At 46.9% G+C, this 27,178-nt stretch overlaps 1 long non-coding RNA gene across 1 annotated transcript; it reads right to left on the reverse strand.

The window, feature by feature from the left end:
• On the reverse strand, positions 1-26,030 carry LOC146812307 (uncharacterized). Its single transcript, XR_014966828.1, has 2 exons — positions 25,980-26,030; positions 1-5,855 (listed from the first exon to the last, which is right to left on the reverse strand). It is a non-coding gene; the product is annotated as an uncharacterized LOC146812307 (long non-coding RNA).
• Positions 26,031-27,178: the final 1,148 nt, after the last annotated feature.

Raw genomic sequence — 27,178 nt, forward strand, 5'->3', positions numbered from 1 at the left:
TGGCATCAGAGACCAAGTTTATTAGCTGCAGCTAGTAACAGTGATCCTAGAAATACATCACGGTGTAAATTCTCAGGAGACTGCTCATTTTACTAAGGCGAGACGTCTCTTTTTATACCCAATATTCACATTATAAATGTACACCCACTGCACAAAATTCTAGCCAATAAAGTACATTTTCAAACAAAGTGTCACATAACAAAAACTCAATTTACAGTATCCCAACCTAAAAGTTAATTATTAGGAATGTCCCAAATTCAATCTCCACAAGCCGGACAAACCTATAATTGAAAGCATAACCCATGTAATGAAGAAACATAAAAAAAGAAATGGTAACAGATGCTGAACAAGATAAGGCATGTGCAAGGAAACTAAAAGTTAACGATGTCCTGAACATTTATTGGCAATCTCAGACAAAGATCGATCAAGGAAATTGGCTTTGCGGGGTCAGTTTCAGGTGCAAAGGTCAGTTTCTTACAGTTCATTTCAGAGTCAAAAAGAAACCTAGTTAATGTATACATGAACTAAGAAGGCCTGGCCACTTTATTCGCCAGGCTACCTTCACAGGCCTACGTGAGGGCAACACAAAATGGTGGCACAGAACAAAATGGAGTCAGACTCGAGAATTACAGAACCTCAGAGGCTGATGTGGTTGTGGGCCTGAGTCATCATGGCAGCCAGGAAGGTTCTCTAGACACGTGAGTGTGAGTCTTGTGATACCCCTACTGCTAGTGCCACTACCCCCTGGACACCTCCTGATGCAAGTAGGTGCGGGCAACATTACACCTGGACATGGGTAGGGATGGCATGGGTCCTACGTGTCTTGCGCTGCATTGGTGTTTAGAATTCAGCAATGAGGTTAAGTTACATGGCAGCCTTGATCCTGTACTAATCATATATGTCATCATCAGTTTGTCACAACTGAGTGATGCGCACGTAGAATGCCCTCTCCTGGAATCTCCTTCAGGCCTGGCATGCTGCATGGATCCTCATCCTCCTCACAAACAAGTAGTGTGCCGCCTTTGTGTGCGTTCTAGATGGACTCAGAGGTAAGTTGCAATACCCCTCACCTGTTCACCAGTTGTACTGAACAGAATTTGTCCCAAAAATGTTTTACCACCTGATTATGATTCTTCTTAATCTGCACTTGCTAAAATGCGAATTTTGAGAAATTCGCTATTAACGATTTTTGATGCATCCTTTTGCGATTAATTATTGCGATACGTAATTTGCTCCCGCTTTTTTTTTCTCGCTAATAAGAATTCGCTATTTCAGGAAACCCGGTATTTGCGAGTCGGTGTTTTTGCGATTATTGGATTTTTGGTTTATGCATAGGGAAATGCTAAAATGCGCTCGCAAATTGCCAATCGCTAATTTTGCGAGCACGTTTTTGCTTGATGCATGTGCCTGATAGTGCCTGGTATCGGTCAGAAGGTGTGGTGAGTGGCTCAGTGGGACAGGTATAGACATCCCTATAAAGAATGCCCAGCCCTCCTACCATTCTGCCTACCCAAGCTATATCCGGAGGGGATTGCTTCCACAAGATCTGGACCAGAGCAATCCCTTGCCCATGTCTCTGTGATGAACATCCAATCAGGTTTGCGAAGCGAGACAAAGTCTTGAAAGCAATCTTGTTCTTAATCAGGGATCTGGCGTTAATAAGACATCTCACAAGCATATGTTCATGGGAGAGTGATGTAGGTTTCCTTTCCTCCAAAGGGGAGCAACCGCCACCTACCTGTGCCAGGTAAAAACTGCACAAGGGACAAGTAAAAGAATGATTAACAATTAAGATCTCAGGGTCAACAGTATGGCGGCAAGGAGCTCCGCCCTGCCGTAAGCCCAAAAGTTCTTCCCTGCTGTAAATAGCAATTTCAATCTGTTCTGGTGCAAATTCAGCAGCCTCCCTGGTGCAAGGCTTGGTCTTGGCGCAGACGGGCGCACACGGGCTTGCCTTTGGCACGCCCGCTGCGCGCGTCCGCTGCGCGACGTGAAAGGCATTCGGTTTAAATAGGCTGAAGCCCTGGGATGCTAACCTCCTGGCTCCGCCCCCAACATCCGAAAATTAAGTTGTAAGATCGCTCCACATTAAGTGGGAAACCCATGGTGGACCGGGGCGCGAGCAAAAGAAATAGAGAAAGTGCAAAGAGCCAGGTAAAATAGCAGCAGTTAAGTTAAAATACAATGCGTTTTAAAATGCATTTAAAATAATACAGGTACAATAAAATAGGGTTCCTGTAGACTGCCTAAAACGTATTTAGTGTCAGCAAAGTAGTCGTGATAGCGCTCCTCCACATTTGAGCATTTGTCACCATGCACATCATCATTCAACGCTGCACATGGCCATCCTGCTTTACTAGGGCTTCCTGATTTATTAGAGGGAAAACAAAAACAAATTATTACCATGCAACACTTCCACTATAGTAATTCACTGGAGGTATAGAGGAAACTATTTAACTACAGAAACAACGGTTTCATCATGTGTTATAAGACGTATACATATTACAAAGTTGTGGTAGCCACTCTGTAGTTACAGTTAGGATTTCCAGAGATAAGAATTCCTCAGACTTTTGCCTTGCAATAATCTTGTCACAATTTGATGAATCTCCAGGAAATTTTGTAAACCTATTCTTTTTTCTACATTAGTTGATGATGCAAAGTGTCATGGCGATAAGTTAAGGGGTTGCAAAGAAATCAATCCTTGGCATAGCCAATAGGTCTCGCCTTTGGTACCTTATAAGTGTTTAGCCAATCAACAGTTGATGTTGTTGCACCAAGGATATTGTGCTGCATAACTAAATACCTATAAAGTCCCAAAAGCAAGACCTATTGGCTATGCCAATGCTTGTTTTATTATCATTTTGGACAGGGGTATACAGTACTTTTGTGCTGACGAGCACTGCCCCCTTTCTAAAGCGGGAAGAGCAGTGGGTGTTGAGGAGGGCTGCTGGAGAAAGACATCCCAGCTATGTGCCCCACTGAGGATATGGTGGAGGCCTGGAACGCTCTCACATCTGGGAGAGATCCAGTCTCCGTATTTACTTCTGACCTGCAGTGGAGGGAGGGGTCGAGTAAGTCACTCCAGTGTCATTCCTTCAGGAAAATGTTCCAGATGTGACGAGATGGGAGGAGGGGCAGCAGCTCCATTTCTTTCCATGCAGGATGCCGCACAAACTTCAGATTTCGTCATATCCGAAGTTATTCGGCGGGATTCAGAGCGGAAACAACGCGTTTCAGGAAAGGAGAAAAACATGGGTGGATGCATACACCGTTGGATAACGCCAGTAAAAGTGGGTGGTTGCTTTTGGCGAAGGAGTGTGTGTTGCCACCTTCAGAGAAGCCCATCTAAGTGACATAGCAGTAATTATTTTAAGCCAGTCAGACGTCATCAAGCAAATGGACATTCTGGAATTGTTATTGGTGGTGTCTCTCACTGACGCAGTATTGAGTACAGGGAGCTGGATTTCGTTTTATTTTCAGTGGATGGCACTTTACCACAAGACGCTGAAGGTCGTGGAAGCTAGACTAGACGAGTTGTGAATATCCCTTTGGGTGCAAGGCGCGAGGCTAGGACGGCTGACTGAGTGCAATGGCCGAGCTCTGGAAACATGGGCTGAAATAGAAAGATTCCAGATTGGGGCGTGCAGCGCCTCCCGTGTCTCCGTGCAAAGAATGAGGCGATTGGAGTGCAGTTCCTAAATTCTGCAAGGACGGGTCGGCCTGCAATTGGCTTTCCTTAAAGCGCGCACTGTTTCCCGCCACTGGCCTGCATTGAACGAGGCGCTCTGAGTGCGCTGCTGTGGGAGGATGAGCAGGTCTGCAGGGTACAGGGTCAACTGCGGTGTATTGTTTACACAGCAGAGCTCGCGCTGAGCTGTGTGTCCTCGAAGACTCGTGGCTTTGGTAGGATAGCCAAAAAACAAATTTCAACAAGCATTGGTTGCGCGGCCGTGAAAGTGACGCGGCCGCGAAAGTGATCGCGATCGCTCGCTCTGTGGTGGGGGAGGAGTGAGCAAGACAGAGAGGCAGAGCGAGGTGCACGCGCGGGAGAGCGAGTGGAAAGCCAGATGGTGCCTCTGCTCATGCCTGTGCGCGTAACCGCATGCAGAATGCCACACAAAAAGCTGTGGTAGGACTTTTAAAAGCCCACTAACTAAATGTCTCGCCAGACAACGCATGCGCCGGCTGAGGCGAGACCCAAAAAGGAGCCCCAAATCACCTTTTTCCACCAATGCATTTTTCATAGAATTTTGTTTAAAATAATTAGCTCCCTGTCCCCACCTTTTTGTGAGTGACACAATCATATTTCACCACATATCTCTACATGTTGGTCTGGTCCCTACCCAATGTGTCTATAACTCTTTTAGCCACTCAAACTAAAGGCTGTATTATTTCACTAAGCTTTATCATGCAAAGCCATGTATAGTTTTCCATCATACTTTGTTCTGTCATTGGATTAGCAGTCAGAATTCACCTCTTCAGCAAATCCCCCCCCCCCGCTACCAAATCATGAGTTTAACCCTACACCTCAATCGGTATCCTATATTTCTTTATGTTTTTATGAGCCATGTCTTCAGTTTCATGCAGAATTTAAGAACTGAGGAGGTGGGTCAAATCCATAATTTCATGCTTTGGAAGAAAGGTGGAATACATGACCCCTGGCTCTGGTTTAGCGTATGCGAGGGATGTGTGCAAGCTTGAGTCCGGTCAAGCACAGGTGTTCAGTTGGTGTGTGAAACTCGACTACGGGAACGCCCTCTACGCCGTAACCAACAAATCTCTACTCCTCAAACTCCAGACCATCCAGAACGCTGCAGCCAGATTCGTCCTCAGCATCCGACGATAAGACCACATCACCCAGCACCTATAAGACCTCCACTGGATTCCCATCGAAAAGAGAGTGACTTTAAAGCTGTTCACACATGCCTTCAAATCCCTCCAAAATACCTCAAAGAAAGAATCTCCTTCTACGCCCCCAAGAGAAACCTCTGCTCCGCCAACCTTGCCCTGGCCGAAATCCCTCGCATCCGCAGAGCCGGAACGGGAGGAAGAACCTTCCCCTACATCGCGGCCAAGACCTGGAATGAACTCCCCCTAATGCATCAGACGAACCCACAACCTGCAAGCATTCAGGAAGAGCCTCAAGACCTGGCTCTTCGGATGAGTCGGAGCAGCCCGAAACCCCCCTCCCCCCTGTGCCATGAGACCCTTAAGGGTGAGTAGTGCACTTTACAAATCCCTGATTGATTGATCGAAAGTTGATGCAGCTGTTGAGGTAGGTGTGGCCAAATTTATGCAGAGCTTTGTGTATGTGTATGTGTGTGTGTGTGTGTGTGTGTGTAAGAAATTTTAAAGAGTGCACATTTGTGAACGGGGAGCAGTGGAGGTCTATGTGGCATGGGATGATGTAAGTGCAGGCAGTAAAAACTGAGTGTGAGTCTGGCCACTGTGTTTTGTATGGTCTAAAGTCTTCTGGTCAGTTGGGTGGTGATGCCATCACAGAGCGCGTTGCTGTAGTTCAGTTTGCCGGTCATGAGGGTCTGTGTTACTATTCGGGAGCCATTTGAAGATTTTCTTGAGGATTTTGAGGTTGTGGAAGCAAGAGGCAGTGACTGCGCTGACTTGACTGGTGATTGTGAGCTGATTGTCCTCCATTATTCTGAGGTGCTTGGCTTGGGTTGCTTGGCTGGTTATGGGTTCTTGATCTGCATGCCACCAGGAGAAGTTCCATATTGAGGTGTCTCTAGTGATGAGTACCACTTCCGTTGTGTCTGTCCTGAGTTTTAGACAGTTGGTCATCATCCACCTGATGGCCTTGGAAATGCAGGAGGTGAAGTTGGTCCAGGTGGTCGGTGCTTCGTAAGAGAGGGAGAGAATGAGAATGAGTGAAAGAGAGAAAGATAAGGTGGGTGTTGTCAGCATATGAAATGATATTGATTCTGTGAGTTCGGAGGATAAACTGAAAAACATGGTAAACAATCACACATTTGTTAGCATTAGCATTCAAACAGTTAATCCATCTCTCTAGGACTTATGCCTATACAAACATTCTTTAATGTTAATTGCTGCCATGTCTACATGCAAGCTGACCTATCTTTCATGTAACGTACTCTTATCATAGGAAAGCCCTGTCACACGTCCCATTGTGGAAAGCAAATGTAGGCATAGAAATCCGCTGCTCCTTGCAAGTCTGTGTCCCTGCATGCACAGCCAATCACGGGGGGTTGTAAGTGCCTGCCTAATTAATATTCATTCGGCAGGTCTTTTAATGACCCCCTTCAAAGTGGCAATTTGCGATTCGACCTCTTAGTACATCGGTCACATCACAAATTGCACATGTATTCGCAAACCACTTGGTCTACAAAATGTACTTTCCTGGTTTCTAATGGTTTTACATACTTCTGACCACTATTGCTTTCCCAATTTTAAAACCAAATCAAGTCTGAGCGATAGGATGGGTCCTCTAGTTTTTAGGTCTCGCCTACGCAGCACGCATGCGTTGCATAGGAGAAAGACCTTTCGCCATCGATGCGCCTTTTCAGCCAAAAACGTGCACGCGTTGCATTGCTTTTAATGGCAGTGAGTGCACGTCTGGCAATTCCTTTGCGGGAGTGAGCTTTGACACCATATGTTTGTAATTAACTTGCGAACATATGGTGCCCCTGCTCGTTCCCGGAAGGGAAACAGGCGCAGGCCCCCTCCTATCTTCCCTCCCCCTCCTCCTCTTTCTTTAGTGCGAGTTGCGCGCACGCGTTTGTTTTCTTTCATGGCGGTGAAAGAAACTATATGTATACAAAAAAGACCTGTTCATTTATAGGCTCCTCTTCTAGAGGTTAATTGTATAAGCAGAGGAAGGAGTTCAGTCGAACTTTTCCTTTACCACTCCTCACTTTCATTAGAGGTAGTGTCCTCACACTCTACTGCCTAAATTATCTATAATTACTAAAAAAACGTTATCACATGACAGTCACTGTGTCTTCATCCCCTATATATACAGGGATGTTTACTCAATACCACGTCAGAGACAGGTTACATCAATCTATATGCAAACATAGAACAATTATTCATTGTGAAAAAAGGAGGACAAGATGGCACCTCACATGCATACCACCGATAAAGGTGAAAGAAACTAGCCAATGTCCCAAAGCTAACATTCTGTAATATCTGTTAGATAGTGCAGATTTGGTCTCAGCATTACCGGGAACCGCCATTGTAACATCCCAGTATTTTAATAGTAAGCTAACATTGTGTAATATCTGTTAGAAAGTGCAGATTTGGTCTCAGCATTACCAAGAGCCGCGATTGTAACATCCCAGTATTTTAAGAGTAAGCTAACATTGTGTAATATCTGTTAGAAAGTGCAGATTTGGTCTCAGCATTACCGGGAGCTGCGATTGTAATATCCCAGTATTTTAGTAGTAAGCTAACATTGTGTAATATCTGTTAGAAAGTGCAGATTTGGTTTCAGCATTACCGGGAGCTACGATTGTAATATCCCAGTATTTTAATAGTGTACCAAGTCTTACCCTCCAGAAGGGGGTTTCAGGAACTGTGTTTCGAGAAGTGGTTTTCGATACAACCATCACCCCACTCAACCGAATGTTGAAATTCAGCCTTGGCGGTATTGACTTGGAGCGGCCTCACTCCAAAGTCCGCGTTTTTGTGGTGGACTTTCTCCACAAAGAGGGACAAAATATGCACTGGCACTCGTCAGAGCCATATCTCCACCACTCTCTCTCCTGTTGTGTGTGCCAGCCCGGGTCGAGACAGCTTCCCGAGCTGTCGACCGTCTGATTGCAGCCGCACCCGTGTACTTCAAAGGTCGGTGAAAGACCATTTAGTTGTTAACGAGGCTTCGCAGTATTGTCACCCCTTCTTAGAGCCCCTGCATCTCCGTTCTGAGGGGAGAGGGGAGCTGCATTCGAGTCTCGGCTCCTGGGGCCAACATTCTCGGGGCTGTCTGTGCACGGGGGCTTGCACCTGAAAAAGCACCCAAGTGCCGCCCGCACTCCTAAAGGCAGTGTCTCAAAGCTAACATTGTGTAATATCTGTTAGAAAGTGCAGATTTGCTCTCAGCATTACCGGGAGCCGCAATTGTAATATCCCAGTATTTTAGTGGTGTACCAAGTGTTACCCTCCAGAAGGGGGTTTCAGGAACTGTGTTTCGAGAAGTGGGTTTCGATACAACCATCACCCCACTCAACCGAACGTTGAAATTCAACATTGGCGGCATTGACTTGAAGCGGCCTCACTCCAAAGTCTGTGTTTTTGTGGTGGACTTTCTCTACAAAAGAGGGACAAAATATGCGCTGGCACACATCAGAGCCATATCTCCACCACTCTCTCTCCCTTTTTGTGTGCCAGCCCGGACCGAGACAGCTTCCCGGGCTGGCGACCGTCTGATTGCAGCCGCACCCGAGTGCTTCAAAGGTCGGTGAAAGACCATTTAGGGGCCGAGTCCGATCCTGGAAAAACCGGGTACAAACCGTCGGTTGGAGCGTTTTCTCCGTCCGACTCGTACCCGGGAAAAAAACCCTACAAACTTGCAAGTACGATTCGTACGGAAACACCATTTCCGTACGAATCGGAAAAAAGACCGACCGACAGAAAAATACATACAAATGTGATCCGGGACACCGCGGACGTGACGTCCGGACGGAGTTTGGCAGCTTTTTATGTACCAGCATGTACGATTCGTACCGACTGCAGTCCGGATGGGAATATTTTTACGGCACCCAAAAAGTGCCGGAAAAGCTAAGTACGTGGCGATGGGAGCTGATTAGGGGGCCCGGTACGCGCCGTACCCCCCCCCCCGCCCCCCGTATGTTCGCGCCGTACCCCCAGCCCCCCTGCGGATGGACGCGCCGGACCCCCCAGCCCCCCGTATGTCCGGAGCGTACCCCCAGCCCCCTGTATGTACGGAGCGTACCCCCACCCCCGTATGTACGGAGCATACCACCAGCATCCCGTATGTACTGAGCAAACCCCCAGCACCCCGTATGTACGGAGCGTACCCCAAACCCCGTATGTACGGAGCGTACCCCCAGCACCCCGTATGTACGGAGTGTACCCCCACCCCCGTATGTACGGAGCGTACCCCCAGCACCCCGTATGTACAGAGCGTACCCCCACCCCCGTATGTACGGAGCATACCCCAGCACCCCGTATGTACGGAGCGTACCCCCACCCCCGTATGTATGGAGCGTACCCCCAGCACCCCGTATGTACGGAGCGTACCCCAACCCCCGTATGTACAGAGCGTACCCCAGCACCCCGTATGTACGGAGCGTACTCCCACCCCCATATGTATGGAGCGTACCCCAGCACCCAGTATGTACGGAGCATACCCCCACCCCCGTATGTACGGTGCGTACCCCAGCACCCCGTATGTACGGAGCGTACCCCCACCCCATATGTACGGAGCATACCCCAGCCCCCCATATGTACGGAGCGTACCCCCACCCCCGTATGTATGGAGCGTACCCCCCGCCCCCCGTATGTTTGCGCCGTACCCCCAGCCCCCCTGCGGATGGACGCGCCGTACCCCCCAGCCCCCCGTATGTACGGAGCGTACCCCCAGCCCCCTGTATGTACGGAGCGTACCCCCAGCCCCGTATGTACGGAGCGTACCCCAGCACCCCGTATGGACTGAGCAAACCCCCAGCACTCCGTATGTACGGAGCGTACCCCAAACCCCGTATGTACGGAGCGTACCCCCAGCACCCTGTATGTACGGAGCGTACCCCCACCCCCGTATGTACAGAGCGTACCCCCAGCACCCCGTATGTACAGAGCGTACCCCCACCCCCGTATGTACAAAGCGTACCCCAGCACCCCGTATGTACGGAGCGTACCCCCACCCCGTATGTATGGAGCGTACCCCCAGCACCCCATATGTACGGAGCGTACCCCCACCCCTGTACGTATGGAGCGTCCCCCAGCACCCCGTATGTACGGAGCGTACCCCCACCCCCGTATGTATGGAGCGTACCCCCAGCACCCCGTATGTACGGAGCATACCCCCACCCCTGTATGTACGGAGCGTACCCCAGCACCCCGTATGTACGGAGCGTACCCCCACCCCATATGTACGGAGCGTACCCCAGCACCCCGTATGTACGGAGTGTACCCCCACCCCCGTATGTATGGAGCGTACCCCCAGCACCCCGTATGTACGGAGCATACCCCCACCCCCGTATGTACGGAGCGTACCCCAGCACCCCGTATGTATGGAGTGTACCCCCACCCCATATGTACGGAGCGTACCCCCACCCCCGTATGTACGGTGCAGACCCCCAGCGCTGGGGGTCCGCACCGTACATATGGGGGTGGGGGTACGCTCCGTACATACGGGGTGCTGGGGGTACGCTCCGTACATACGGGGTGCTGGGGGTACGCTCTGTACATACGGAGGTGGGGGTACGCTCCGTACATACGGGGTGCTGGGGGTACGGCGCGTACACACGGGGGGGGCTGGGGGGGTGTTCGGCACGTACCGTGCACCTGTTTGGACATCTCCATGGTTGCTATGGGAGTTCACTCCGGATGGTCTTTTTTCCATACAGTTGTACAATCGGACGGATGGGACGGATCGTACTTGCGCATTCGGACTTCAGTTTTCCCATTTGTACGTAAAAATGTCCGGGGACGTGTCGGAGACTTTTCCCGACCCGAGGACATGTGGGGGAATTTTCCCAATGCGATTCGTATGGACTTTTTCCCATACGAATCGTACTTGCCAGTTTGTACGGGACTTGTACGATTCGGTCGGAAAAAAATCCAGATACGATTCGTACGGGGAATATTTTTCCAGGATCGGAATCGGCCCCTTAGTTGTTAACGAGGCTTCGCAGTGTTGTCACCCCTTCTCAGAGCCCCTGCATCTCCGTTCTAAAGGGAGCGGGGAGCCGCGTTCGAGTCTCGGCCCCTGGAGCCAACATTCTCGGGGCTGACTGTTCACGGGGGCTTGCACCTGAAAAAGCACCCAAGTGCCACCCGCACTCCTAAAGGCAGTGTCCCAAAGCTAACATTGTGTAATATCTGTTAGAAAGTGCAGATTTGGTCTCAGCATTACCGGGAGCCGCGATTGTAATATCCCAGTATTTTGATAGTAAGCTAACATTGTGTAATATCTGTTAAAAAGTGCAGATTTGGTCTCAGTATTACCGGGAGTAAATGCTTTGCATTGCTTCAAAAATTAACCTGAAGGCTGCTCTCCATAGCTACCACTACGGTAGCTTTCAATAAACCTATCACCTACATTCAACTACCCCTCTACTACCACTCTTCAAGCCCTCGACTAACCCTCTTCTACCCCTCTACTACCCCTATACTACCCCACTTCTACACATCTTCTACACCTCTACTCCTTTACTACCCCTCTACCACTCTACCACTCTACTAACCCTCCTCTAACACTCTACTATCGCTCTACCCCTCTTCTACCCCTATAGCCATCTACTACCCCTCTACCTCTTTACTACCCTTCTAGCCCTCTACTACCCCTCTACCCCTGTACTAACCCTCTAGCCCTCTACCCCTCTAATATCCCTCTTCTACCCCTCTACTAACGCTCTAACCCTCTACCCTTCTAGCCTATTCGACCCCTCTACCCCTCTACCACAACCATATAATTACATAACGCATAATAACAAAACAATAAATACAACATACACCCCACATAATACCACTCACTGCAACAAAATTACTTCTAAAAAATCACTTAAGGCCCCAAAAGCGAGACCTATTGGCTATGCCAATGCTTGTTCCTCTATAGTTAGAAATCTTCTGGTAAGGTGATGCAAGGTCAAGCCTGGCTCAAATTCTGGTCATGACAAACAGATTGTATGAACAATCCTGTCTCAATTTCTCCACTAAAACACTGTAGTAGCTTCTTCTTCAGTGCCTTCTGATTAACAGCCAGAGCCCCTCCTTCTGTTCAGTGCAAGCTTACCGGAAACAGATGAAAAGCTTCAGAAGATTGGTCCTATGGTAACGGGTTAGTTGATCCCAGAAGTTCATAGTTCTACCGCGCTGTCAAGACAAGGACTACCTCCTGTCTGTGGATGGGGCAGAAGGTGTCATCTAGAGGGAATGTTTCTGTCTGGGAAACCAGGTGGTGCGAGCTGTAATTAATTTCAACCTGATAAAAATATTTATCATCTTGGCAAATGTTTACATTCCCTTACAGCTTTGTTTCCTCATCTGACAAAAACTTGGTATAAAATGGAAGCGATACAAATGTCCTTAAAAGACCTGCGTTTTGTTTTATGTTAATAAAAAGGGAACAACACTAAACCATATTGTGGTCTCTATGAACAGCAGAAATATTTTGATGGGTTGCACATATCCTCTGGCTTTTCACAGCTGTGACATCACCCCCCTTCCCCCTCTCGGCAGGGGACGGGGTTGGGGGTAAATGAAAAAAATAACAAAAATACGCTTACCTGCAGGCCGGCCACCACCTGTCAGCTCTCTTCGGCTCCTCCGTCAACTCCAGGTGCAGGAAGCAGGATCCAGAAAGCACACAGGCTCCCAGACTCCCCTAGCCAACTACGACGCTGCCTTACAGCCGCTTTGTGATTGGTCTGAGCGCCATGGTTCGGCGCTCAGAGAGGGACAGGGAGGCTGTGAATGTTCTCCATCCGGGCTGTGTATTACAGCCAGTGGAGAACATGCAAAGAGTGCTTGACTGTTTGGCCTGCCCAAGAAGTCAGTTCAAACTGTCATGTGCACTTAGAGTGTGCCTACCACCATCCCCCTGGCCTGCCGAGACCCGCCCCTAAGCAGGAACGGAGAAATAAAATGATAACATTCCATTATTATCATTGTATTTTTCCTTTTTATGCATGCAGAGCAGTGGGGCGACGCCCCTCCGCCTTAGCGGAGGAGCCGCCGCTGGTAGGACAAGAAAGCACCCAGCGGCGTAACTTGGGTACTAAGGGCCAGCATACAAGTGCGTACAATGGTCCCTCGTGACCACTGCTAGCATACTACAAACAGGGTAGAGGTGAGGCACCGCGGCCAGGGCGACTGATTCCAGAATCTGGGAATCACGGTTTGATCCCTGGCGCCGGCGGCAGATTAGCCCAGCACCATGTGACTCTGGGCAATAGCTTGCTTAATCTTCCCGACGGCCCCCAGCGCCTAGAGACCCTTACGGTGATTGTTCGCACTTTACAAATGTGGATAAGTTGGGGTGCATACAGGGCGTAGCTATCGGAAGTGCGGCAGTAGCAGTGAGAGGGGCCTACTATCCCAATTAGTGGTCGCTTTATACAACAAATCCTGGAACAGGGGCCCCGTTTCCTTGCTTGCATTAGTTCCAACCGAGCCCCTGCTAGGTCACTGGACGCAAAGGGCACACCGTACACCTGGACCCCGGTGTCACTGAACCTGTTGCACTAATGCTAGCTATGCCCCTGAAAGCATTACATTGCTAAGGGCTGTTGATGATTAAATCACAGGAAAGGCACTAAGAGCTCCCGCAAGACACTGGGGGATGCTTCACGATAAAGAGAACAATAAATAATGTCACCACTGCACATTAACTTCCCTCCATTGCTCACTTACTTCCTTGTACTCGGCGAAAGCCATTAGGGTTCTGCACCGCATTTTCTGTTCTCTTCCCCATGAAAACGACCGGCTAAGAGCAATTCATCTAGGCTCTGGGCCTTGACAATGTTTGATTGCGCTAATTGCCTAATTATCTGCTCTGGTGTAATCATAAAGCATTATAACATTTTATTTTCCTCGGAAATTGTAGCTGAGCCCTCGTCAGTGGGACCTTAGATTTATTTTGTCAACATCACGGGAGAGTCATTAATTCCAAGCTACGTCTTTTCCAGTCCTTTCTAGTCCTGAGGAAAAAGGCCTTGTTACAGGATTCAAGTTATTTTGGTATGTAATGCCGCAAATGGCAATACCGCCAGGTACAGTATTTACCGCGTGTGATATTAACTCCAATACTTATTGAGTGGTGGAATAACACCAGAACGCAGCAAATTAACCACCATTTTGAGCTGCGAAGGTCGAAATGCATGGTATTTCCATGCACATTTCCTAAGGATTAATCTTACAAACTGTGTGTGAGGAAAGAGTGCTGTGTTACAGAGCATGTTATGAGTCCAGTTCAGAGGCACCATCTTCATTTATGCACCCAATTTGGGATTAAGGCGGGATGTGGATGGGGGCCCAAAGATCTCCGCTTTCTCCCTATATAATGGTGTATGTGTTTTCATGCAGCCCCCCCCCCATTATCAATGTGTGGGACCTGTAATGTTATAGAACTATCGGTGGTTGCAGGAACTGTGGTTATGCCTAATAGTCGTGAAGTCAAATATGCATATACATCCCTTCCCATGACAGAAATTCGACCCTTTGCATCTACCCGTGCCCTACCCATCAATGACGCTCATGTTTAATGCAGAGCCATATAAACTGGATCTACAGTCCAATTTGATATACGTTTTAGGGGCACAGGGCTTCAGTCTTGTCTGTTTTAAATGACACGAAGGGTCCTCTTTTCAGTGCCTTGCAAAGCCTCGTGCCACACAGCATTGCCCTATGCTACAACCTGTGGGCATTGGGTGCAGAACATGGACTGAAAGCATGCTCTGCATCAAACATCCATGCCTTGGCCAGTCTGTGCCATCTATTCCACAGAAAGGGCATGGATTTTGCTCCTAACCAGCGGCCACTGGGTGCAGGTCGTGCCACTCAATCATGCCGTGTGCCCCACCCCCTGCCCCCTGTCCCCACAGGGAATTCCATGAAGCCATGTAGTGTAGTCAATGTGCAGGGCCCATAAAAATTGAGCTTTTCCTATGGCTGCATGCTTATCACTGCCTACCAGTGCCAAGGGGTACTGCAGGCAGTGCATACTGACAGCAATGCTGGTGGGAATGCTTGGTAGGGGCCAAGATTGGGGCTAGTGTTTGGTGTACAGGGGAAAGATATATAGGTTTAAGCCTCTCCAAGTGTTCCAGTGGATGAACACCTTTACATATCAACAAGAGGGTTAGAATTAGAAATTGGATTTGTGAGTCCTGCGGCCAAAGGATAAACCGTTTTATTCTGAAACAATAGGTACTTCACACTCTGCAGGGATATTCCTCCTGCGTTTAATTGCAATCCTTAATTGAGGTTCTTTACTAAGATCAGTTGCTAGCCAAATTTATTTTATAAAAAATCTCTTAACAAACTTCAATCGAATATACATTATCGCTTCAATCCAACTAGAAAAAAACCCAGAGAAATCCCTCTGTTACTTTTATCTATAGAAAAACTGCTGAAGACATCACAATATCACACCGCTCATGACATCATAAATGTCTCTGCTCATGACATCACAATATTACACCGCTCATGACATCATAAATGACTCTGCTCATGACATCACAATATTACACCGCTCATGACATCATAAATTACTCTGCTCATGACATCACAATATTACACTGTTCATGACATCATAATATTATTCTCCTCATGACATCACAATATTACACCGCTCATGTCATCATAAATTACTCTGCTCATGAAATCACAATATTACACTTCTCATGACATCATATTATTCTCCTCATGACGTCGCAATATTACACTGCTCATTACATCATAATATTATTCTCCTCATGACATCACAATATTACACTGCTCATGACATCATAATATTATTCTCCTCATGACATCACAATATTACACCGCTCATGACATCATAAATTACTCTGCTCATGACATCACAATATTACACTGCTCATGACATCATAATATTATTCTCCTCATGACATCAGAATATTAACCTGCTCATAACATCATAATATTCTCCTCATGACATCACAATATTACACTGCACATGACATAATAATATTATGCTCCTCATGTTCTCACAATATTCTGGTTATTTGTAACACACTCATGCAGTTGGACCACCGGTCAACCATAAATCTGAATTTCTGTTAAAATCATAATTTGTAGCGCCTTTACAAGTTCTTCTCTGAAAGCACTCGTGTAGAAGAACATTGAAGATGCCTAGAGCTTAGTTTATGCAGCTTTCAGGCTTCATCTAATCTTCAGATCATTACTACGAAATGTATTCATGCTAGGATCAGGGCATGTATGGCACAGATGCTCTTAATTGTGCATTTCTGGACATTTAAAAGAAAGTCTAGAGTCTACTAAAGACACAGAGATGAGTATTATGCTTTTATTCACCAGTAGCACCTGCAAGTCCTTCACATTTCTTTGAAACACTACAAATGCCATTGATACAACCAAGGAAATAAACAAAACGATTCCACCAATTAGTGCTCCTGCAACTCTCCTTAACTTTTTATACTGTCCCTGCAGTCTCTTCTTTTCTTTGTTGCAACGTTCATTGACCATGTGACACAGTTGCAGAATCTACTGCATCATAGTAACCTCTCACAACCCCCAGCATCACTCTATGATGTTTGATGTGACTAACTTTGAGAAAATTATTTAAAAATTAACTGACAATTTGGTTCATTTTTACCATATATGGGGTCCTTTTCTCACTTCATGATGACTTTGATTATATTTTGCACTTTTGTTGTTAATGGGTTTACAAATTTCCTTTTTTTCCTTTCCTTTTTGAATGCATAGAATTCTTTATTTACTTAATATTACTGCTTTATTTTGTTATGCCATTCATTTGTCTATGTATGCAACTGTGGCACTGGTACTAATTTGTTTTTGTTTTATTTTGCTTTATTCTGCTCATATCTTCTACTATATCCTTCACGGATGTTTGGTTTATATGCTCATCATTGTTCATTTAATTTTGAAAAAACTTTAGCAGAGGGACAGGCAAACAGAAAAATAAGACAAGCAATATCATGTTGAATCACCAAGGATAATATTGTGTTTGCACCACCAATATATTTCAAGAAAACAGTCACAGGTGGCATTATTCGCGGGTGGGCGGAGGGTTGCACGGGGGGCAAGTGGGGGTAAATTGAATAATTAATTAACAAAAACTTCCCTATCCGCCAGCCGGTCCCGCGTTTTCTCGGCTCCGGCTCCTGCTCCTTCTCTCCTGCCTCTGACAGAAACAGGAAGCAGGCAGCCTCCCTCCCCTCCCCTAAGCCAATCACAATGCTGCAATAGCAGAGTTCTGATTGGTGGGGACGCCGCCCACCCAGGGGCTTACTTGGAGGCCATTTTCTCCATGCAGGCTGAGTGCGCATGACTGGCTTGGGCGGCCCCAGAGGGCCGACCAAACCGTTATGGCGCCCTCAGGAGTGGGCACACGACTCCTCTCCTGCTCAGCCCTGCTCACAGAACAGCCCCGCCCACCCTCAAACAAGACCCTCTGCTTTCTCGCAGAGTGAGGTGGAGAAACATAAAATGGTAGTTATTACCATTTCATGTTTCTGCTTCTCGCACTGAGAGAAAACAGTGGGGAGACGCTCCTCTGCATGAAAGCAGGATGATACTTACCACCACGAGGATACAAATGTGACTTTTATCTTCAGGAATATCACTCCCAGTATCGTGCAACCCCATTTTTCGGTCCGGGAATAACACTTGCTTTGGTGTCTTTAATAAAATCTATACTTTTTTAGCACTGCCCAGAAAATCATTGTTCTACATCAATACACTGAGGCTCCTATTATTCTCTGACAAAACTTCTCCAGGGCCCACTTGGCCACCTCTTCTCCAGTTTTTAAATACCATTTTTTAAACACTGAATCACCAGACTGATCTGTTTTTCTGATATCTAGCAACTGAGTATCAAATTCAAACGCCCTTGAGGTCATCCCCCCCCTTTCATCTTGTCAAGGTTGCTTCAAAAGGAGAAACATCCCCACCCCACCTACCCCCCAACTTGTTGCATAATCCTTCTGACCCACTAGGCCAGGGTTCTCCAAATTCAGTCCTGGAGGGCCGGATCCATGCCAGATTTTTAAGATAACTACATTTATCTAAATGGGGAAAGGCTAATGGATCTAGCCCTCCAGGATCAACTTTGGATAACCCTGCAGAAGGCGGTTGGTCAGGGATGTAACCACCTGACAAAGGGACTTTGTAGCAATAAGCAGCTGCCTTCACGCACATCGTCTCAGTAAAACTGGCCTTGTTCTCATGCCCCCTAAGGCATTGAACTACACACAACATAGGATGTGCTAAACATTCCAGCTATGAGACCAAATAAAACCTGCAAGAATTGGTAAAGGTCGCCCCCTCAGGATAAAAAAAAAAAGCATTGAACTACATCCATTGAACGGCGGTGTGGAAGACATTAGAGAATAGCTTACTAATTCCCTAAAAAGTTTTTTCACGGAAAGCAACTCATAAACCAGACACTCCAAGAAAAAATTAAACACCCTGCTGGCTGTGGCGGATGGTTCATCCTTACAACTATTAAAAGCAGACAGAGCAAGTGGTGCACCCCCACATGGAGCTCTATCAGTATGCCCTGTCGAAATAGCCAAGTGGATAGCAGTTATTGTCCTGTAAGACTTGTGCCACTGTGCGAGTTCTGACAGGATGCTCAGCAGGTACACTAAAGCTGCTGAAGTAGGATGTATTTTGGGTTCAAACTGGAATGGCCTGGGGAACAAAATAGCGATGGATTTAGACCCAGTCCTGGGGTGAATGTATAACATTGTTCTGCATTCTGTCCATCAATTGTTCTTTTTGCATTTGTCACCCTGAGTGGGACGGGACGGGTATGCCCAGATTTCGGTCCCATGCTCTCCATGCCACTGGAGTCAAGCTAGCCTGGCTGATGAGGGGTGAAACTTTGAAACCGGCCCAGGGATGCTTGTTTCCAGTCCAGGGAGAACCTGGTCTGGCAGTTTGGGCTGGACTGTTCTCATGGGGAACAGGGTCACGACCGATTTGCACATGGATGGGTTCAAACTGGAATGGCAAAGGGAGCAAAAAAAAAATGATGGATTTAGACCCAGATCTCTGTACTGGGGTGAATGTATGGCATTGTTCTGCATTCTGTCCATCAATTGTTCTTGTTGCATTTGTCACCCCGAGTGGGACAGGTATGCCAAGACATGCCCCCCGTGCTCTCCATGCCACTGGAGTCAAGCTAGCCTGACTGATGAGGGGTGGAACCCTGAAACCGGTCCTAGGATGATTGTTTTCAGTCTGGGCAGTTCGGGACGGACTGTTCCCATAGGGAGCAGGGTCAAGACTGATTTGCATATGGCTGGGTTCAAACTGGAATGGCATGGAGAGCATGTTAATAGTGCCTCTCAATTCTCCATAACCACTGTTTCTCAGATTCATTTAGTTCTATAGCACCACTCTTACCAGTGTAAGGTGTTAGAGCACTTTACATCACACACACATTGCACAGAGATAATCATATGTGTGTAAATCAGTGTATAGGAAATGTTACATCAGACAGGACTACAAGGTGTAGTGCACGAGTGACATGTCACCGATATTGGTAGGCAATATAGTTTAAGAGTCCTTATTCCAGAAAAGCACAAATTCAGAATGTAAAACGTAACACCATTGTTAGGGGTTCTCTTTAATAATAAGAATTATTTTCTACCCAAATTAACCCTTTTGGGAAGATTAGGATGATGAAAGACTGTGCAAAAAACATATAGCTCTAACATATACCTTGCAGTTTGCATGCAGCTCTTTGATGACAGTTAATAGCTCAATGTTCTATATTAGGATTTTGATTTCTAAGCTACAAATAATAAAAAGAGCTCTTTTACAGAAGCAGTAACCCACTGACCTATTTACATTACATGCACTTTGTGATCTGCATAGTACACGTTCTTAGCAGCAGGCATTTTAACCCTCTGCGCTACCTTAGGAGTCAAAACGTCCACTAGACAAACCTCTGGTCTCTTTCCAGGAACATGATTAATCACCAGAGTTATCTTGACATTTTAATTGAAGCCTGAAAATTGCTGGGGCCAGGAACGCAACAGCAGGTGCTTCCAAAATGTTAATATACTTGCAAAAATGACACCCCCCACCCCAAGTCAACGCCCGGTGCGGTGGCATCGATTGCCCCGCCCTAGAGCCAGCCCTGCCCAGACGTGGGTCTCGTGGTCTCCATGCTACTGCAGTCAAGATACACTGACTGATGAGGGGTCAAACCCTGAAACTGTTCCTAGGATGCTTGTTTCCAGTCCAGGAAGGACCTGGCCTGGCAGTTCAGGCAGACTGTTCCCATAGGGAGCAAGGTCAAGACTGATTTGCATATGGCTGGGTTCAAACTGGAATGGCATGGGGAGCTAATAAACAATGTGTTTAGGCCCAGATCTCTGTACTGGGGTGAATGTATGACATCGTTCTGCATTCTGTCCATCAACTGGTTTTTTTTGCATTTGTCACCCCGAGTGGGATGAGTATGCCCAGACGTGGGTCCCGTGCTTTCCAGGCCACTGGAGTCAAGCTAGCCTGGCTGATGAAGGGTGAAACCCCAAAACCAGTCCTTGGATGCTTGTTTCCATGTTCTATATTAGGATTTCAACTTATAAACTACAAATAATAAAAAGAGCTCTTTTACAGAAGCAGTAACCCACTGACCTATTTACATTATATGCACTTTGTGATCTGCATAGTACACGTTCTTAGCAGCAGGCATTTTAACCCTCTGCACTACCTTAGGAGGAGTCAAAACTTTACACTAGACAAACCTCTGGTCTCTTTCCAGGAACACGATTACTCACCGGAGTTATCTTGACATTTTAATTGATGCCTGAAAATTGCTGGAGGCCAGGAACGCAGCAGCAGGTGATTCTAAAATGTTAATATACTTGAAAAAATGACGGCCCACACCCCAAGTCAACACCTGTTGCGGTAGCACCGATTGCACCGCCCTAGAGTCGGCCCTGCCCAGACGTGGGTCTCGTGGTCTCCATGCCACTGGAGTCAAGCTAGCCTGGCTGATGAGGGGTCAAACCCAGAAACCGGTCCTAGTATGCTTGTTTCCAGTCCAAGAAGCACCTGGCCTGGCAGTTCAGGCTGGACTGTTCCCATAGGGTGCAGGGTCAAGACTGATTTGCATATGGCTGTGTTCAAACTGGAATGGCATGGGGAGCAAAGAAACGATTGATTTAGGCCCATATCTCTGTACTGGGGTGAATGTATGACATTGTTCTGCATTATGTCCATCAATTGTTCTTTTTGCATTTGCCAGCCCGAGTGAGACGGGTATGCCCAGACGTGGGTCCCATGCTCTCCATGCCACTGTAGTCAAGCTAGCCTGACTGATAAGGGGTCAAACTCTGAAACCAATCCTAGGATGCTTATTTCCAGTCCAGGAAGCACCTGGCCTGGCAGTTCAGGCTGGACTGTTCCCATAGGGTGCAGGGTCAAGACTGACTTGCATATGGCTGTGTTCAAACTGGAATGGCATGGGGAGCACAAAAACGATTGATTTAGGCCCATATCTCTGTACTGGGGTGAATGTATGACATTGTTCCTCATTCTGACCATCAATTGTTCTTTTTGAAGTAGGATGTCGATCCTCTTCCATACACCAGCTGGACCATCAAGCCCAATTTGTCTTCAAGCTCCTCATCATTCCTGGAGCCCATGATCATCTGATGAGCCTCTCAGCTTGCTCTGAAAGGGCCATTAATGAATCACCTTTTCTTGAAATCCTTCAAGCCTCTATGAGTAACTGACCCTGCTCCAGATGTAGATGATTCTGCCTTTCTGGGTTTATGAGAGTTTTCAGATGCACGGGTAGCATGACTTCAGAAGTCACTGATGAACTGAGAAAGACCAGGAGCCATGATTGCACCATCTACCAAGGTGCAAATAGTATCAGATCCCTTTTCAACAACATGCAGCATAGCACTCAGTATTTAGTGAATGACCCAACCGCAAAAAACCCTGTCAATAGCTCCGAACGGTTGGTATGGAGATACAGCTCTCAACTTCACCTCTGGCTCCCCAACGAGACCTATTCACATCTGGCTCCCCTGTTTGAGCAAACTGGTGTTGGATTCTACTCTCATATTCGAATTTTGTCTGAATATAGTCTGGCATTTCTAGTTACCAAACCCCTTCCACTCTGACTTCTTTTGAAAACAGAACTCGATCCTCATATGTCAGGCCCTGCTGAAGAAGACATGTTTTCATCCTATGCAATGCCCTCTAGTGCAAAGGCCCAGAAAAGTAGCCTGAGACAACAGAAACAAGTGTCTCAGACACTCCACTTCAGCTTGCTGCAGACACCCCTCTCCAGATGCTTGAGTAATCACTTTAAAAGATATTGCACCACCCAATCAGAAGGCCATGAGAAGTACGATTTGCTCTGGGATAAAGCTGGATCGTCAGCTGAATTTGCTAGTATTTGCTCTGGTTAGGCATTCTTGCCAGCCGATCTACATATGTAAACTCATGCTGGCCGCATCATGTTCTCTGTCTGTATCCTTATCTATGCCGCTCTGAAACGGATCATTGGCCTCCTGTCCGACACTCCTCTACGATCCACCCCTACTGGAACCTCTCTTTGGGGCACTCATATATGATTCGAAGATGGTGTCTTCAGCTTCTCTAAGGGGTCAAGCACTGAGAATGTGCCTCCTCTTCCCCTTCCAGGCACAGACTCTCACTCGTTCATTTGTGTTCCTTATTCCTCGTGCCTCCCCTCCATGCCTTTATCGTCTCTTACCTCCACATGTTTGTGCTTTTTGTCAGACGTCCTGCTTCTTCAGGCCAAGCGTCACCTGAGGACTGCCTGCGTACCGTACTGGGAATACTGCCTGCGCACCCTTCTGAGGGTGGAACTCCTTTTGAAAAAGCTTCTCCAATGTATTCCGGATAGGCTCCAGGGACTCTGAGATGACTCTGCACCATGCCATCCATTGAAAGCCTCATGACCCTCAAAAAGCACTAATCCTACTCCCACGCTTGAGCAGGTGGGGAAGGATCAGCATCCAAGCGTTGTGTCATGTCGTGACACAGTTCATCAGACCAGGAAGAAGCCCACCACACCCCAGATAACCTCAATACACTTACTTTAAAGGTTACCGTGTGGCCGCCAAGTTCACAAGCAACTGCTCTAGCCCACTTGTTCTCTGGCAGTCTGGAGTGGTGTAGACCACCCTCCTACCGCGGGAAGCCACTGTGAGTCCTGATTCCCCGGGAGTCGCTAATCTCATGTGACTGCCAACTCACTGTTAGCACACAATTGTGCCTCAACAAAAACATCATGGTCAAGGAGCCATCGTGCCCGATCCAGGCCCAGTACTACACTTAAGGAAACCCTCAACGTTCTGGGGTTCACTGGCAGATACCTAAAGTTGGCCTGGCTACTCCGTTCCTAGGTCTTCTTGACGGACAGCGCTGGCATCCCAAAATATCGACCTGCTGGTAGTTTGCCCTTACCAGCTACCCTGCAGCATGCCTTGCAGAAGGAGATGCTGTGCTCTCTCGCTTCGGCTGCAGTGCTGTCAGGGGAAGGTCCATATCAACCAAAGCCCTGGATCGGTGCTGATCCTGCAGTTGACCCAGGTAGGCCCTGCGGCAATCACCCTCTACAGGAGAGTTACCTGACAATTTGCTTGCCCAGTGCACAGTTCAATACCAATCAAAGCCTAACCAACAAACTCATATAGCTAATACAACTTCTCCTATGTTTATACCAAAATATGCATAAGCAAATGTCAATAAATAACAAGGTACAAAAGGAAGCATAAGGGAGCACTTAACTCTGATGAGCAGCATAGAAAGGAGAAAGGGACAAAGTGGCTATGAGATTATGGACTGATGGAGGAGCACTGATTGGGCGGTGTTTTTTTTTATTTCTTTGGTAGTATTTTTAGTATTTGTAGTGTTGCAATAAAAATGTACGGTTTTGATGGGATTCCTTTGGTGCTGATGAGCAGTAAGTTTTGGAAGTAGCAAAATCGGAGATTCTATGTCTTGACATAGAATCACCAGCATTGGGGCTTACAAGTTTGATTTCGGGATTAATAAATACTTTTCCACGTAAACCCATGATTATTAATTTGTAAATAGGCTCTCAAACTACAGGTTGCTTCACTGATTTGCCATATAAACCCCAAACATTTTCTCAGCATTTATAATCATGCGCCCATTGCTTGATTTGAGTCAATGGTTGCAGGTGGGGCCCACCGACACTCATTTTTGGGGACAGAACTTATTTTTTATCAACAGTCTTTGACCCATGGGAAGAGAGAGGAGAACACAAAATGGTAAAATAAGCAAGAAGAGAAAGGTGGAACCCCATCGAGAAAGAAAGAAAGCAGTGTTAAAATAGAACCTAAAAGAGGGAGAAAAAGGGGCAGGGAGTGTCTGGTGATGGATGAAAGATACATGAGGAAAAATTAAGACAACGCAGTCTTGGTACTCATCACCCTGTCCTTTGACAGCACCGGTTGCAGGCTTCTGAGCAAACTGAGGTCACTGGCACATTAAAAATAAAAAATTAAGCACTGCATGCATCCTAAAACATCTCTAGCTACAGGCAGCACTGATGTGGGCACTTGATATCTATAGTTCAAGTATGATGTTAGGCTTAATTTTATAGAGTTGTTTCGTAACTCTCCCTTGCGATTATATCCCTTCCGATCTTTTCTTTTCTTAATTCCATCCTTAAATATTGATCTATAAATCACAAATATCTTGATGAGAGAAATTATTGTAAGTTAATTATATGGTAAGTGAACTGTTTTATATTTTGTAAGAAATATTTGTGATTTTTATTTTTAATGTTAATACTTATTGTGATTATCAGCAAAAGTTCCCCTGTATAAGGTTTTGTGTTAAAAAACAAAAGCTCCAGTTAAGTTGCCCACGATACAGAACATATGTGCAAGAAATCATGAGAAAGCGGCATTCTAGAGAGTTCTCTACAAATGTTACCCAGCATATGGCACCAGTTCTTATCGTAAACATAATTATTATATCATAGTAATATTATTTTCATAGAAAATCTAAAAGCAATGGGGCAATACATTTTAAATAATATTTAGGGCACAGTATGTCCAGCTATATTTTTGCTACCATATTCTGACTTACATTGAGGACTATTCATTTAAACATTGGAATTAATAACTGCATAGATATAATATTCATAGGTCTCAGCTTCTTACAGCGGTGCTAAAAAAAAGTAGTGGGCGTTCCCTTGACACGTTAGAAGGCACGTACACAACGAAAGGATGCTCTCTATCAAATATACACTTGGCGAGAGAATTAAACGCTACCCCTAAAGACTGCACTTGGCACTATAAGTAGATTTCCAAGTGTCTATGCATCAATAGATGCTATTGTGGAGTTCCCACCCGGCTTGATTGAGAGGACATTCGCTCTTCTTTTTTGTTTTCTAGAGGCTGGATGAAGGTAAAAAGCACCCTAGGGATACGTTAAAGGCAATAAACAGGCAGCAGACATTACAAGGCTGGCCCACAGCGACTCCACTCAAGAAATAGACTCTTAAAGCTGCTGTTAAGTACTTTACCTGATGAAATAGACACTTTCAATTGCACCCCGTGGAGCAAATATTTGCTATAGATGTTTCAAGGCTGGTCCCTGGGTTCTGCACCAGGCAATTGCCATATTCTATGCAGGAGTCCTACATCACATAGGGGCGTGTGGGAGGTGTCTCTGAACATAGCACCATAGAAGGCGCTGTACCATCAGACACTTCAGCACACGTGCTTTTTGCTTTCGTTGGTATAAATGTGGCACAGGGTTGTCTGTAATACTTTGCACGAGTTGGATAAGACTGTGACTGTGCAATGCATAGTGTAGCCTTTCTTGAATGGAAGAGATTTCGTGCTGTGACGGACGCGTTCGTCCGAGCCCCAGAGCTGAAGCGCTACTTCCGTTCCCAAGAACTGGTCATGAAGTGACTGGAAGAGAAAGGAAACTCTATAGTAGGATGGTACAGCAGCGGCAGCCGCCACATCAATAAAGTGGTGAGGCGGGAGGGCAAGATGGGGAGCACAGGGGGGGGGGGGGGAGTTTAATAATAATTAAGAGTTAAATCTTACCTGCTGCCGGCCACCTCCCGCCTCCATGCTGGTACTTCCTGGTCCCAGCAGACTCTGGGACCACGTCACATACTCCCTGTCCAATCCCTGCGCTGCTGTGCTGCAAGGACAGCAGCGCGAGGATTGGCCCGAATGGGCTAGAAATACGCTCTGCTCAGGTAAGGGAGTCTGTGGGGTTTCTCCAGCCCAGTGTTCAAAGCAGCTGGGTTAGAGAAACCTTAGTGCGCCTGTGTGGTTTGGTCGGCCTGAGACGGCCGGCCAAACACACATGCTCACTTAGCACATAGCACTCCTCCTCTCCCCTCTCATGCCCCGGCCCTGTCCCTCCACGCACACACTGGCTGAGCCAGCTACTCAAAAGTAAAATGATAATGAAATATCGTTTTATTTTTTAGCTGCTGGCTCTGACCAGTGGGGTCACACTCCTCAGCCACTGCGAAGGGGCCGCACTGCGGGAGACAAACTACCCCAATAATAGAGAATAAAATATATCAGAGAGGGCCCAATAACAAAGAATAGCAAAGCTATCTGTTTCTCTGTCGTCTGTTCCAGAACACCAATAAACAACAACACAATGTATTAGGCACATGCTAGGCTTCGCTCACACTCTGTCTATTGCATCTGCGGATGGAAGTGACCAGGGAGTGAGCTTGATTCCATGGAAGTGGCAGCATGGTCATCTGGCTCTGCATCAACACACTGGAAGGCTGAGCATCTCTCCTGTACCCTGCTTCTCTCTGAAAGTTCCTTAAGACATCCATGCAAGTCTCCATATCTACTTCACCCAAGACTGCTAGCTGGTGCTGTTGTGAATGGACCGGTGTAGCCTCAGAGGTTTCTTGCTGGATGTGAGCTCCTCTGTGCAGCATCTAGGATGCCAGGATGGTGAGCCAGAAGGAGTATAGGATGTCAAACATTTGGCTCCCCTTCTTGTCCTGTTATACAAGTGTATTGAAGTGGCGGCTGCTCGCATTGCTTAGTGGTGCGGTGGGGGGAAGGAAAACAATCAAAATGGAAGAGATGATCAAAATTATTAAAATGGCACTCACCTGCTGCTCCAACAGCCTCCACCTTGCTCCTCTCTCCCAATCCTTGACTCCAGCAGCACACTGCCCAAGCTCCCAGATGCCAATCCAGGTGCTTCTCTCATGCTGAGAATACTATTCCCAGCATGAGAGAAGCTGGGCTTGGTCTGTGCA

Source organism: Triturus cristatus, chromosome 7 (assembly GCF_964204655.1).
Source record: "Triturus cristatus chromosome 7, aTriCri1.1, whole genome shotgun sequence".
Lineage (NCBI taxonomy): Eukaryota > Metazoa > Chordata > Amphibia > Caudata > Salamandridae > Triturus > Triturus cristatus.